Here is a 15,824-nt window from a genome sequence, read left to right as displayed (position 1 = left end):
CCCTGAAGAGAGGCCACTGTGGGCCTCGGAGGAAGGAGGGAGAGGAGCTGACTTCTGTCTCCAGAGCACCACTTGCTGGGCTGCCAGGTGGGTACAGGGAGATGACAGAGGAGGTTGTGACTTAATCCAGGGGCCAGCGGCTGCCAGGGGAGCGATGGGTGTCTCCTGACACATGGAAGAAAAGTCAGCAGGAGTTTTCATTAACACTTTTGGAAAAGTAGGGGATGGCTGAGGAAGCAACAGCCAGGGCGAGCCAACAATGGGACATTCTGCAGCGGAGCAACTGAAGCATCACCTTGAAGCGTTATTTCCCACGAATACGGGTAATAGGGGAAATGGATGTTGGAAATAGATGCTCAGTGCCACAAAGAAAAATTAGCCCTGAGACAAAGGATCTTCCAGCAATGCAATTTTTACTTCCTGGACTGCAGGAAGGGTACCTCGCTAGCCATCGTGCCATGAGAGTACAATGAACAAAGGAAAACAGACAAATTTATCCCTTATGCATTTGGGGTCGTCCTCACTGCTGTGTCTGATCTTCATTGGCTGGAGCCAGACCTCACAATCTAAACTAAAACCTGATTCGCTAACAACTTAAAACCTTTCTAAACAGGTAAAAGCCGTGGAGAGCTGGGACATGCCTGTGAGCACGTCCGGCACAGATATCCTGGTTAAAGCACAAGGACATAGAATGTACTATGTGCCTGTAAGCATGGCATGTCAAATGGCTACGTAGGATAGGGCTTAACAAAGTTATTAGCACACTTACGATTTACCAAGAATGGAAACTTTAAAAAGGAACTTTTCTACTTCCCACAGCCTTTGCATCTGTTCCATGGGGAGTGTGCGTGCACACACACACACCATGAGTGCACACAGACCCAGGATGAACGTGCTACCCAGGAGGGAGGGAGGCACCAGACCCCAGCCGGGGTGGGGGTGAGACGGCTGTGAAAGGAAATTACATTTTGGGACCCTAAACTCATTTAGCCAAAGGGAAAAGTCAAGCCGGGGACTGGACCTTGCAAACCTGCCTTCCCCTTTTTGGTTCCTAAATAAGATGGCTATGGGAGGAAAGCTACCCTCCTCCCCCGTATTTTAGCCACAAGGAAATTCTTGGTGAGCTGTGAAACCGTCACTGCTGGCAATGCAAACTGCTAGCTTCTCTTTACAGGTGCAGTCGCCTCAGACACAAATGCATGTCTTCCTGCTCCCCACCCCATGTTGTCTGTGTTATCTTATGTAAAATGCAGACCCCACATTTTTCCTCTGCCCTTTTTGTTTATGTGAAAACTATGTGCTTCTCAATAGCCTGCCCTTTCTCCTTTAAATTTGGACCTCTCAAAATCATCTTCGGAGAAAGGCATAGACCTGTCTCCCCAGTGCGTCCTGAACTCCGGCAAATCTCCTAAAATGACTGAAGTTGTCTCATCATTTTCCTTGACTGACGCGGTGGATACCTGCTCTCCTCCGGAGGCTTCCAGATTCTAGCTGTGTCCTACTGGACAAAAAGAGTCAAACTCTAAAATATTTTAAGAGGTTTATTCTGAGCCAAATATGAGTGACCATGGCCCGTGACACAGCCCTCAGGAGGTCCTGAGAACACGTGCCTAAGGTGGTCGGGGCGTAGCTTGGTTCTGTATACTTTAGTGAGGCAGGAGACATCACTCCAACACATTTAAGAAATACACTGGCTCGGTTCTGAAAGGTGGACAATTGAAAGCAGCAGGGGCATGGGGTGGCGGGGAGGCATTTCCAGGCTATAGGTAAATTTAAACATTTTCTGGTTGACAACTGGTTGCGTTTCTCTGAAGACCTGGGATCCATGGAAAAGCATGCTCAGGTTAAGATAAAGGATTATGAAGACCAAGTTTTCTTGTGCAGAGGAATATCTCAGATAGTGGACTTCAGATATAGAGCAGGTTGTAAATGTTTCTTATCAAACCTAAAACGTTGCCTGGATTTTAGTTGATTATCTCCTGAATCTGGAAAGAAAGGAGGGAAAAGAAAGGGGGAAGGGGATTCTCCACAGAATGTGGATTTTTCCCACAAGAGACTTTGCAGGGCAATTTCAAAATAGCAAGGAATATATTTTGGGCTAAGACGTTTTTATTTTTTCCCCTGTTTTGCCAGAGTCAGATTGAAAAGTAAGTCACGACATACAGGGTTAAATAAAGCCCATCTGGGCCGGGCACGGTGGCTCACGCCTGTAATCCCAGCACTTTGGGAGGCCGAGGTGGAGTTTGAGACCAGCGTGCCCAACATGGTATGGACACAATGAGTTCTAAATTTCTCCTGAAAGAATCAGTATGTCATTGTGTTCAGTTATTTGTCCTCCATTTTAAAGTTTAACTTCCTTGTATTTCAGTAAACAACCTTCTCCACCAGTTCTAATCAGTCGCTTACAGCTGTTCCCCAGCCCTCGGCTCCGTCCTGCTCCAGTCACCTGCTTCAGTCACCTGCTCCAGTCACCTGCTTTGACTGAGGTCGCCCCTGGCTACCTGCTCTACCTGCCTGTAACTGTCCTTCCCGCCGAACCACCCACCCTGCCACTCCAGCTGGGACCCCTGCTCTCTTTAGAATAGCCAATCGGGAGTAGTCTAGCTTGTGTGGTTTAAGCCTAGACACAGCGGTAGGGGAGTAGTTCCCCTTTCCCCCCTGTCCAAAAGTGAGTCACCACTGCTCCATCTGTGCCCTGCACCCTTCTATAGAAGTAAACTGCCTTGCTCAGAGGATTTATCTTCAAGTGCTATTTCTTTTGCAGCATCGAAATTTTACTCATAACAATGGAGAAACCCCGTCTCTACTAGAAATACAAAAAATTAGCCGGGCGAGGTGGCAGGCGCCTGTAATCCCAGCTACTCGGGAGGCTGAGGAGAATCACTTGAACTTGGGAGACGGAGGTTGCAGTGAGCCAAGATCATGCCATTGCACTCCAGCCTTGGCAACAGAGTGAGACTCCATCTCAAAAACAGAAAAACGAAAAAAACCATCTGATGAGAATTTATGGTTTGTAGGGCATGACTCCCCAGACGCCTTAGAAAGAATTTGGGCAAGATAAAAAGTCAGAGCTTAGTTCTCACTACTTACTCAGTGAGGAGGCAGCAGGCCCCCCACGAAGCTGCAGAGGAAGGGGATGGTGGGGGGCTCGGAGGAGGGAGGGTGGGTGGGAGCAGCAGGAGGAGCAGACCCTGGGGAGCTTCCTCTCCAGGTGCCAGAGCCCCGCGGGAGGGGAAATGAGACTGGGGAACTGGGCTGGAGCTGGCAGGGTCTCCCTGAGAGGAAGCTGCCCCAGAGCCCAGGGAGGGCTCCTGGCTTCCAAAGCCAAGGCCAGGAAACTGAACTGGACCCCTGAGCACGGCGCAGAGCCACAGGGGACGCTGGCAAGGGCAGGGACATCCGTGTGACAAATGCTCTATTTTTGGTGTTGAACAAAGTCTACCGGAGGCCACTGTTTTAGACTGAGCTCCTGCCCAGGGCCTGGGGCCCAGACCCATCAAGGCAGAAGTGACTCAGTGCAGTGGAACAATGGAGGCGAACCTGAGAAGAGCGTTTCCAGCAAAGAGGAGATTCCGGTCGGCCTGAATCAGCGATGAAAAACCGCCTCTATTTTTAACCCTGTGAGGACAGTAACAGAAATAAACGCGCGTTTTGTTCTGTCTGCTGTCATCAGCCCCTCCTCTGTGAGGCCAGCCTCCCCTGCTCAGCTCCTATCTTGCAGAGGGAGGGGCTGCCTGATTCTAGAATGCCAAAGAAATGCCACTTAGAATTTAAATTTGGGAAAATTTTGCCTTTTGACACTGGCAATGCTGAGGAAGGAGCCCCTCCCCCGAGACTGCTGCATTGCGTCTGGAGAGAAGTTAGAAGTCAGCCGGATTAAGGGTAAGACCCCACTGCTAACCACAGCTGCATCTACAGATCACAGGTATGGTGTGGAGGAATCTTTCCGGAACGCCTCGTTTTTACTTAAACACGATCGGACCCCACCTAAGTCACGTACCCCATGCCTACTTCATGGATTGAGACCCTTTCACACGTCATTTCTAGAGTTGTAAGCCTTTAAAAGGGCAAGGATTTTCTTTGCTAGGGAGTTCCGCTGTTAGGCGACTATGCTGGAGGCTGAATAAATCACCCCTTCCTTCCCAGTTCGGCGTCCGAGAGGTTTCTTCTGAGGCCTTTCCTGCTACAGTGCTGGTTTGTGCTTCCATCTCTGGGCGTCTGCTTCACTTCCCAGGTGAGCTCACAGGTTTCTAAGTTTCAAACCACACTGGGACCGGGGCACGGTCATCCTCACGTTTCCCAGCCGCTGCCCTCCTGGGATCTGGGACTGGGCCCAGCGCTCCCTCTGCTCTGGGTTTACGGCTGAGGTCAGAGGCAGCCCTGACCTCCTGCGGGTGGTGCGGAGAGTGGTCCGGCTGGTTTCCTCTGCCCCGCCCTCGGGCCCCCACCACAGGTGGTTTCCGGGAGCAGAGGCAGGGAGCTGGTTATGCCCTGGGCCTGGGGCAGAGGGGGAGGAGCCCAGCGCGCTGAGTTTCAATTTCCTGAAGCCTGGGGGAGGGAGGCTGGGTGGTGAGAGGTGCAGTGGGGAGGCCTGCAGGGGAGGCCTGCAGGGGAGGGGAGGGAGAGGAAGGGAAAGGAAGGGGAGGGAGAGGAGCAGAGGCCCATCTCAGGGCTCTGGATCTGTGCGGCCTCCCCCATCCGCAGCCCCTCCTTGACACCCCACCCTCCGAGGTGCCTTACAGGGGTCGCCAGCCTGCGGGTCTGGGACCTTGTCACACCTTGTCCGTGGTGGTGGAAACCCCGCAGCCATGCCAGGCCTGGTCTGCGGTGCCTCCACCCCTCTGCCCCCTCAGTCAACCCCCAGCAAGTCTTCCTGGGGGGCCCAGCCCTGAGGAGTTTGAGACCCTCCAGGCTGCTCCTGGACCTCTGCTGGGGCTGAGTCTGATCCTGGCTGGAAATGAGCGTAGGCTGGGCCGCCTGGGGAAGGCCCTCCCATCTCTGAACCCCACCCTGGGGAATTTGCTGGGAACCCTTGAAGGCCACAGGCCAGACCCCCGAGGGTTAATAACCGGACAAAGTCCCTGGGCTGAACTCCAGAGGGCAGGCTCCGTGAGGGAGTTGGGGGCAGGGGGGCTGGGCTGAGGGCTGTTCTGGGCTAACACCCTGCTCTCCTCCAGTACCCAGCAGGGGCAGAGCCCGGAAGGGGCTGGGCTCACAGCAGGGCCCAGAGGAGGGGGCCCAGGCTGAGTAGGTGACCCACCCCCACTGCCTCTCCCTCCCCCCTACTGTCCCCCCACGATCTTCCCCTCCACTGTCCCCCACCGCCTTCCCCTCAACTGCCCTCCCCACTGCCTCCCCCCACTGCTTCCTCCTCCCCATTCACTGTCCCCCTACTCCCCTACACTGCCTCCCCCCACTGGCTCCCCCCACTGCCTCCCCCCACTGCCTTCTCCTCTCCCTCCACTGCCTCTTACTACCTCCCCCTCCCCCTCCACTTCCCCAGCACTGCTTCCCCCTCCACTGCACTCTGCTTCCCCTTTCCCCTCCTCCCCTCTCTGCCTCCCCCTGGCTTCCCTGTGGTCCCTACCCCTTCCTTCTGAACTGGAACTGGGGCCCTCCTCTCTGCAGGCCAGTCTCACTTCCTCCCTTGGCCCCCTACTTCCTTTTGTTAGCACCTCCCCATCCAGGTCCCAGTCCAGTGAAACTGAATCAAACAGCCACAGAGTACACATCCTTTTCAAGTATGTGCAAACATTTACAAATATTGATCCTATAATGAGCCATAAAAAACGTGTCCTCAAAGTTTAAAGAACTGAAATGATACAAAGCGGCTTCTGTATTCACAATGCAATTGTACTAGAAATAATTAACAAAAGCACAGACAATCTTGCTCTTTTTGGAAATAAGGAAACATAACTCTTTGTGAATGAGCCATGGATCACCTAAGAAATTAAAAGGAAAATCAGAAAACAAAAAGTAAATGAGGAGAAATGGGCTCTATGTCAAAGTTCACGGGGCACATCTAAGGCAGCCTCAGAGGTGACCGTAGACTTCGTATATTAGAAAACAGAAAATGTTGAGCTTTAATGAACTAAGTTTGCAGCACGAGAAGTTACAGCACGAACAGGAACGTGCAAAAAATAAGAGAATGGAAATTAAAGAGGAGAAGTTAATGACATAGGAAACAGGTATGCATTAGATAAGATCAATAAATTAGTTATTTCTTTGGAGTAGCTGGTGCCGTGGAGAACTCTGGCGAGAGTAGTGTTAAAGCAGACGGAAGTGGCCTGAGAAGGACCCGTAATTCCATACCCGAGTCCTTGTGGATGAACCGTAACCTGGCTTAATAGCCAAAACTGAAAAGCTAACAGGAGTATTCGCCTGTGACAGTAACTGAATCTTGGTCAATCCCAGCGGCCGGACTTCAGCCACTCAGACTGCCGAGTGTTCAAACCGTGTTCAAATCGGGCAACGCCGACCTGTGACCCAGCCGTCCGTGCTGTGCCTCACGGCCGTTTCTCTGCCTCATTTCCCTTTTCTGTCTATAAATCTTCTTCCACCACGTGGCTGCACTGGGGTCTCTGTGAATCTACTGTGATTCTGAGGGCTGCCCGATCTGCAAACCATTCATTGCTCAAACTTCTTTATATTTAATTTGGCTGAAGTTTTCTTTTAACGCTAGTAAAGAGAAAAAAAATTAAAATAACTAGTATTGGCAATGGAAAAAAATCAAGATCAACAGAGATTTAAAATGTAAGAAAGTCTTACAACTTTATGCCAAAAAATTGGAAATTTCGGTAAATTGAATAAATTACTAATAAAAAGCTCACAAAAACTGACAGAAGAAAAAATATTTTCCATTTTTTTGTATTTCTACAAATACCTCTGATTTTAGAAAACATTTTACTTTGAAATATTGACAGAAGAAAAACTGAAGCCGAATAAAATTTAATTGAGCAATGAACAATTTGAGAATCCAGCAACCTTCCAACCAGAGTAGGCTCAGAGACTCCCGAAAAGCCACGGGGCGGAAGATGTACGGACAGAAACGGAGGAGACGCACAGAAATGCTCGACGGCTACATCCCGGCCATTGCCTTGTTTGAACACGGTCTGAGCAGCTGGCTGCATTTGATTGGGCAAAACTCAGCGACTGGCACGGTGTCGGCTGTGGTGTGTCTACACTTCCACCTAGTATAGTTCATGATTACAGAAAAACCTTCAGGCCACACTTAAAATATGTAAGGAGGTGGCTCTAGGCTAAACCTGATTTGACGGTTTCTGTGCAATCTCAGGTGTTACAGGAAAGGGGCCCCAGTCCAGACCCCAAGAGAGGGTTCTTGGCTCTAGAGCAAGAAGGAATTTGGGGCGAGTCCACAGTGCAAAATGAAAGGAATAAAGAATGGCTCCTTCGTAGACAGGGCAGCCCTGAGGGCTGCTGGTGGCCCGTTTTGATGGTTATCGCTTGATGATATGCTAAGCAAGGCGTGGAGTATTCATGCCCCCCCTTTCTAGACCGTGCAGGGTAACTTTCTGATGGTGCCATGGCGTCGGTAAACGGTCATGGCGCTGGTGGAGTGAGGACGGCCGGAGGTCATGGCTGCAGTGAGGACGGCCGGAGGTCACTCTCCTGGCCACCTTGGTTTTGGCGGGTTTTGGCCGCTTCTTCACTGCAGTCTGTTTTATTAGCAAGGTCTTTATGGTCTGGATTTTGTGATGACCTTGTATCTCATCCTGTGACTTAGAATGCTTTATAATCTGGGAATGCAGCCCTGTAGGTTTTAGCCTCATTTTACCCAGCTCCTATTCAAGATGGAGTTGCTCTGGTCCACACGCCTCTGATGCTTCCCCCCTCCCTTTTATAAGCGAACCCTTGATCCTAAGGGTTGCAGAGGGACGGAGATCCATCTTCTGTGACTTGTTCCGGCTGAATAAGGGTGATGCTATTCTCCCCTAACTATGAGCGTCTCTTGCCTTCAGGGTAGAGAGGAGCTCAGTCAGAAAGCGTCAGTGTGGTAAGGGTCATTCGTAACTCTTGCGTTTTGACAGAAGGTGATATCTGCAGGATTAATAAGTGTTTAAGAAAACATTCAGTAAGCTGCTCCTGTATTTCCCTACGAAGAGCATAACAGCAATATATTCCACAGGAGTAAAGCGAAATAAGTAAAGTCGTTCCAAGTAAACTTAATTAGAAGGCCCTAATGAACTGGGCAACTGTTGGAACTAAGCCGGTTATGGGCTGTTAGCTGACTGTAATGCGCCCAGAATTAGAACCCTGATCCAGATTTTCACACTGCCCATCCCTCTTGTTTCTGAGCAGCAGCCAGAGATCACTGGTTGGTTCACAGGAATCAGCAGGGTTAGCCTCAATTGCAGAAACAAACCAAAACAGTGAATGAGACTAGAATTTAGTAACAAGTGTGCCGTAGTTCCTGAAACATAACATTCCTCTCTCCAGTTGCCCATTTTTACTAAAGACCAATTATGGTAAAACTGATTTGCTTTATTATACTTGGCTGATTATTTGTATAAAGGGCAGCAAGAATAATTATTTTTCACATAAACTCTTTTTAAATTGGCTTTGATGGAACTCTGTTTCATAAGGAATCTCAGATAAGACTTTTTGAAAGCTGACTCCAGCCATGGGTTTTTACCCTCAAATACCTATGAGTTGGGTAAATGTTTTTCCTCTTAGGGCCAAGACAACTCGGGGCTTCTGGACCTGTCAGAAAGTGACATTCTTTACTCACCACAGGTCAGAAACCCCGCACAGGGACTATTGTAGACAAGGTAGGAGGCCAGTTATTGGCTCTATAAGTCAGGTTTAATTTCCTAAGTGAAAACACACTATTCCAGTCAAAGCCTTGACAAAATAACCAATTTCTCCAATTTTTGTCCTGTTACAAGAGAAAACAGATTCTTATTGCACCTATGTAAATAACTATTTGCCATAAGTTAAGAATACTCACAATCAGCTTCCAAATTCTGGAGAAATTAGGTATAAACAAATATGCTCCAAATCTTGTTTATAGGAGGATACATACTTAACTGTTAAGAGCTGTAAATAGCTCAAAATAAAAGTTTCTGCCAGGTGCAGTGGCTCACGCCTATAATCCCAGCACTTTGGGAGGCTGAGGTGGGTGGATCACGAGGTCAAGAGATTGAGACCATCCTGGTCAACAAGGTGAAACCCTGTCTCTACTAAAAAATACAAAAATGAGCTGGGCATGGTGGCGCACGCCTGTAGTCCCAGCTACTCAGGAGGCTGAGGCAGGAGAATTGCTTGAACCCAGGAGACGGAGGTTGCGGTGAGCCGAGATCATGCCATTGAACTCCAGCCTGGGTAACAAGAGTGAAACTCTGTCTCAAAAAAAATAAAAATAAAAATAAAAATAAATAAATAAATAAATAAATAAAAGTTTCCTTGACTTTGAAAAACAAAACAGAGGGTCAGCAATGTTTTAAGCAAAATTTAAAAGATTACTTTTAAACTAAAAGTAACCTTTACTACTTTTAGTGGGGCATGGTGGCACGTGCCTGTAATCCCAGCGACTCAGGACTCTGAGGCAAGAGAATCACTTGAACTGGGGAGGGGAGGCGGAGGTAGCAGTGAGCTGAGATCACACCACTTCACTGTAGCCAGGGCGACAGAGCGACTCCTTCCCAGAAAACAAATAACTAAACCACCACAACAAAAACAACGTAACATCCCTGTTAGAGTTCTGTAATTGATTGTAAACCACCTCTTAAAGAGGATTGAAACAAAGTAACAATTCTCTGTGGTGACAAAACATTTCAGGGCAGCCATAGTTAAATGATTGACAAGGAAATTTGTTACCCCTGTGGCATACAATGATTTTATGTGACAATTATAATTATTGCTGCTAACGTACACTAAGTCATATCAGAACGACAGGAGTTTCCCATAATTTTGGAATATATCAGTAACACTTTTATTCAAATACTTCCCAGAGAAAACCAAACACCATTTTTTACAGGACAAAGCTTCCTGTAGGATCTTTGTACCCAATAAGCCAAATGTCACTGTTGTGTGAGTGCATTATTGATGTTAAACCCAATTCTTAAAACCTTATAAATAAATCTGTCCAATCTTAATCAGTTTGACCATAAGGTAAGATTGTCATAAACCTTTTATAACCCTTCACAAGTTTTTGTTAAAGAGCAGATTATAAGCAGATTTTTGCTCTAAGAAAAACCTGTTGTGCTTTTATTCCAATGTTTAATTTATAGAAAAACTGAATAATACCAAAATACCCCTTTAATTTAACCAATGTCCACACACAGAATCTGTCTTCCTCTTTTTTTTTTTTTTTTTAGATGGAGTCTCATTCTGTCACCAGGCTGGAGTGCAGTGGTGCGATCTTGGCTCACTGAAACCTCCACCTCCTGGTTCAAGCTATTCTCCTGCCTCAGCCTCCCAAGTAGCTGGGATTACAGGTGTGCACCACCACGCCCAGCTAATTTTTGTGTTTTTAGTAGAGACGGGGCTTCACCATGTTGACCAGGATGGTCTCGATCTCTTGACTTTGTGATCCGCCCACCTCGGCCTCCCAAAGTGCTGGGATTACAGGCGTGAGCCACCGCGCCTGGCCGAATCTCTCTTACAATTAATTTTTTTATAAACCTTCCACAACTGTTCAAACCTTTAGCTTTATTCTATCTAATTTACAACAATTCTTGATCCCTTTAGGCAAAAAAAATTCACATTCCCATGCTTCTTATAATTTTTTACCAAAAGTGCACTCTACGTTCCTTACGTACCTGACAGGTAAAACTGTTTTTTCAGTAGCCTCAATTCCATGTTACAAGGTTAACTTTTATTGACTTTGACTTTTGGTGAAAACCCTGGTGAGTAAGCAGTTTTAATTGTGTACTCGGTGTGGAGGTGACCCTAGGACACGCCTGGCAGAAGAGCAGATAAGGGCGGACTCTCCGCGTAGCTAGGGGTGTGGCCAGCTCCACCCGGCCCGGGACTCATCTTATGGAAGCAGGCAGATTGTACAGTAAGAGTCATAGCCACATTTTATGAAGCATTTAGGAAGCCTTTGAATTGCACAGCATTTCTTACATAAATTCCCTTTCACGAATTCTTTCACAACGTGCACAGACCATCTGAGATGTTTTTGGACTTTGTGACTTTCTCCAAACATCCCTCCTTTTAAACAACCAGTCATTTTACTTTAGGACAAGAATTTAGGTCCTTTCTTATATAAAATTTCTTTATAATCTTTGGACAGCTAGGGAACATGGTGATTCCACATGTCCCCAGGCCTCATCTGGAATCTAATGGCTTTAATGTGAGTAAATTGAACAATTTTTAAAAGTTAAAGAAGCAGTTTATGACCTTAAAGCATTTAGCCAACTTAACATCTGACCTGCGTAATTTAGACTAAGTGTTTTTATTTTATCAACAATTCATTAACAATTATTAAAGCTGTTTTTGTTTCCCAAGGATTACTAAAGTTACAAGAACTAAAATGCATTTCAGTTTTTATTTTGCTTTCAAAATATTTGATGTGCTTATTTTTGTTTAAACCAATTAGAGTTTTTAATATAAACATTTCACACAACACACATGTAGCTACACGAAAGGCGAACATTACTGCAGTAGTTGTAAGATTTTTCATTTGCCAGTTTTTAAGTTTTTTTAACTGAATTACTGGCTTTAGGGTGGAGCCCTTGGAAGAAAAGGGCCAGGAAGGGGGTCTCTGGTGCCTCCTGTTTTTCCCAGGGAGTGCAGGCTGTTAGAACTTGAATAACCACTTCTAATTAAACTGATTTTAACCATAGCACTCTTTATAAAGTCTTTATAGAATTTCTTATGCCCAATGGCTGATATTTCTGGCTTTTGAACTTACCAAAGGTAACCTCCCAGGTGCTTAGAAAAAGAAAAATTTAAGACAGTCTGCAGAGGAGAATAGAATAGACAAGGTCACCAGATATTAAACCAGAAACGAGTTACTTCCTACGGGGGATCGAACCAGGACCACCACTGTGAAAGGGCAAAACCTGGCTCCTCAGCTGCAGCAGGGGTGAGCCTCCGTTTCTCTTCCCAGCAGGAGTCTAGAGTAGTTAACTTCGAGCTTACAAGGCTTTTAACCGTTTAATATGATTTTGAGAGCTGACTGTGACAGGAACCCTAAAACTCCTGTTTCCCAAAGGCAAAGACCAAAAATCAGTGCCACCACATGGTTAAAAGGTCAAGCTCCCAAGGACACAAAACAGGGTGGAGACTCTGTTCAGTTTTTTGTGTTCGTTTCAGGGACCTGCAGCCACGTTTGTCACTGACCGGCTTGCTGGGTCATCTTGAAAAGGAGGGTTACAGGTGTTCTAAGCCCGTGTTCTAGCCTAAAGTACTCCTTGACACAGAAAAACAAATTCCTAGCACAACATCCAGCAGCTCAAGACTAGCCTTAGAATGCTTTTTTGCTCTAATCAAAACTTTACAGATGAGCTAAACACTGACTTTTTTTCCCCATTCATTTAACCATTTGCACAGAGGGAGAAGCCAGAAATCTGACTGGTAAGACATTCTTACCCTTTTGCCAGCATGCCAGGCTTCTGGGGTCCCTTCCCTGAGCGGCCCTAGTGATCCGCTTGCCACACATGGGTCTGGGGGCCAAGCCGCATCATAAAGGAAAATTATCATTTTCGTTCTGGCCAGAGCAAAATACATGTGATAAAACATAGACGTCGGCCATGCTGCATAGCACCCAGTGTCAAACTGGTGAGGCTTAAATTTGCCCCCAGATGGGCCCCATCACCTTTAATCCAGCCTCCGACTTGAAGTTTCAGCACGCAGTCTCTGGGCAAGATGGTCGCCCTGAGACATGGAAATAAAGGAAAGGAATGAGGGAAAAGCGTTGCCCGTGGCCGAGTGGGGAAGCTGAAGAGCTCACGGAGGCCGGAGACGGACCCTCCCACCGCAGGGACACTGAAAAGTCCAGGCGGCGGCTTCTTGGCAGCAAAGGGGTCTTTTCCAGCAGTCCCATCAGCTCTCAAGTTTCTCCTTTTAGGGAGAAAAAAACTCCCCATGTCCCAGGACCCTGCACATGCCTAACGCTGTCACCCACAGCCGCCAGCAGACAGTGCAAGGCCGATTAATCCTAACAGAGAAGCAGTTACCAGCCCGCAGGGCCGAGCGTGCTCTTAGCCGAGAGGGGCTTTACCCAGAGGGCCTCTAACCCCCTGAATCTTAGAAGGGACTCTAACCCTCCAAGCTCAGTCACGCGTCCTGGGCCTTGTGTTAAGAGGGGCCTCTAACCCACTCTGTCTTAGGAGGGACTTGAACTCCCCTAAGTCGGGCCTCTAAGCCAATCCCGTTCTTCACCCAGGTACCCACCACTTACCGCAGTCATCCAGTCAGTGCTGCAGCTATTTCCTTTGGGTCGGGGGTGTCCTCATTATTGTCCCTTCTGTGGTTCTCCAGAAAGATGTTACCAGACCCCACCACTTACTCAAAGTTAACCTTTGGGTTGAGGGTTTCTGCACTAGAGTCCCTTCTGTGGTGGCCAGAAAGATGTTACAGGAAAGAGGTCCCGATCCAGACCCCAAGAGAGGGCTCTCGGACCTCGCGCAAGGAAGAATTCAGGGCGAGTCCACAGTGCCAAGTGAAAGCAAGTTTGTGAAGAAAGTCAAAGAATAAAAGAATGGCGACTCCGAAGACAGGGCAGCCCCGAGGGCTGCTGGTGGCCCGTTTTGATGGTTATCGCTTGATGATATGCTAAGCAAGGGGTGGAATATTCATGCCCCCCCTTCCTGAACCGTGCAGGGTAACTTCCTGACGGTGCCATGGCGTCTGTAAAGGGTCACGGCGCTGGTGGAGTGCAGCAGTGAGGATGGTCGGAGGTCACTCTCCTGGCCATCTTGGTTTTGGCGGGTTTTGGCCGCTCCTTCACTGCAAACTGTTTTATCAGCAAGGTCTGTATGGCCTGTATTTTGTGCCGGCCTCCTATCTCATCCTGTGACTTAGAATGCCCTCACCGTCTGGGCTGTAGGTTTTAGCCTCATTTTACCCAGCTCCTATTCAAGATGGAGTTGCTTTGGTTCACACGCCTCTGATATAGGAAGTTGCAAAAACTGTCTAGAGAGATCCTGGTTCTCCCAATGGTTACATCTTCCATTCTGTAATACGACGTGACAGTCAGGAAACTGACCTCGATACAGTGTGCCCCGAGTTCTAGGAACTCCACATCTGTGGACTCCTGCAGCCCCCACCCATGTGCTACGCAGAGCCCCTTCTGTCACCGCAGACACTCCCCTGTGCTACGCCTTCGTGGACATGGCTGCCCTCCGCCGCGCACCACCAACTCCGGTAACTTGCAAACTGTCCTCCATCACCACAGTTCTGTCCTGCCAGGAAGGTCACTTACGTGGAGCCACAGTTTGTGGCATTTGAGACGGACACGTCCCTCGGCATAAGGCTCCTGAGACCCGGTGAGCTTTGTCTTTGTGCTGTGGTTTTCCCAGCAGGGCTGGATCACACTTTGTTTAGTCATTTGCCCTTTTCAAGAACAAATGAATTCTTTCCTTTTGTGGGTACTACAAATAAAGTCGCAATAAACAATCATGTCCATTTTTTAGGTGTGTACGGAAGTTTTAATTTCTCTTGGATAAAGTCCTAGGATTGCAACTGCTGGATTTCATGGTGAATCATATCCCTTTTTTTTTTTAAATTATTTTTTTGAGACGAAGTTTTGCTCTGTCGCCCAGGCTGGAATGTAATGGCGTGATCTCAGCTCACTGCAACCTCCGCCTCCTGGGTTCAAATGATTCTCCTGCCTCAGCCTCCTGAGTAACTGGGATTACAGGCACCCACCACCACAGTTGGCTAATTTTTGTATTTTTAGTACAGACTGGGTTTCACCATGTTGGCCAGGCTGGTCTTGAACCCTTGACCTCAAGTGATCCGCCTGCCTCAGCCTCCCAGAGTGCTGGGATTACAGGCGTGAGCCTCCGTGACTGGCTCGTGTACTTTTTTTTTTTTTTTTGACACAGAATATCACTCTGTCGTCCAGGCTGGAGTGCAATGGCACAATCTCGGCTCACTGCAACCTCTGCCTCCCAGATTCAAGCAGTTCTCCTGTCTCAGCCTTCTGAGTCACTGGATTATAGGCACATGCCACTATGCCTGGCTAATTTTTTGTATTTTTAGTAGAGACAGGATTTTGCCATGTTTGCCAGGCTGGTCTGGAACTCCTGACTTCGTGATCCGCCCACCTTGGCCTCCCAAAGTGCTGGGATTACAGGTGTGAGCCACCGTGCCTGGTCTTTTGTTTTAAAGAAAATGCCAAGCTATTTTCCAGAGTAGTTGTACCGTTTCACATTCCCGCCAGCGATGAATGGGTCATCCAGTCTCTCCGCTTCGTCACAGCATTTGATAAGGTTGCTATTTCATTTCGGCCATTCTGACAGGTGTGTAGGAGCCTTTCCCTAACAGCTAATTATGTTGGACATCTCTCCCTTGGCTTGTTCTCTGTATTTCCTCTTCCGAGAAAAGTTTTTTCATGTTTCTTTTTCTGACAATTTTCTAATTGAATTGTTTGAGTTTTTTTTATTTTAACTCTTGAGTTTAGAGAGTATATATACAAGCCAGTGTCTAGAATACAGAGCTTGCTATGGTTTGAATACCTGTCCTCTCCAAAACTCCTGTTGAAACTTAATCTCCATTAAGGCCGTATGGAGAGGTGGCTCCTTTCAGAGGCGGTTGGATCACAAGGACTCTGCTCTTATGAATGGATTAAGCCATTCGTGGGTTAATGGATTAATAGATTAATGGGTTAATGACTTAATGAGATATCACGG

At 47.6% G+C, this 15,824-nt stretch overlaps 2 long non-coding RNA genes across 2 annotated transcripts; one reads left to right on the top strand and one right to left on the bottom strand.

Annotated features, from left to right (window-relative positions):
• The first annotated feature begins 3,185 nt into the window (after positions 1-3,185).
• Positions 3,186-14,578, top strand: LOC135278066 (uncharacterized). The gene is made up of 3 exons (XR_010345651.1): positions 3,186-3,882; positions 4,147-4,234; positions 14,273-14,578. It is a non-coding gene; the product is annotated as an uncharacterized LOC135278066 (long non-coding RNA).
• LOC135278065 (uncharacterized) lies at positions 6,056-11,518 on the bottom strand. The gene is made up of 2 exons (XR_010345650.1): positions 10,782-11,518; positions 6,056-8,058 (listed from the first exon to the last, which is right to left on the bottom strand). It is a non-coding gene; the product is annotated as an uncharacterized LOC135278065 (long non-coding RNA).
• Positions 14,579-15,824: the final 1,246 nt, after the last annotated feature.

This window comes from Aotus nancymaae, unplaced genomic scaffold (assembly GCF_030222135.1).
Source record: "Aotus nancymaae isolate 86718 unplaced genomic scaffold, 86718_ANA_hifiasm-v0.15.2.pri h1tg000036l, whole genome shotgun sequence".
In the NCBI taxonomy this organism is placed as follows: Eukaryota; Metazoa; Chordata; class Mammalia; order Primates; family Aotidae; genus Aotus; species Aotus nancymaae.
This window is presented reverse-complemented; position numbering and strand designations above follow the sequence as displayed.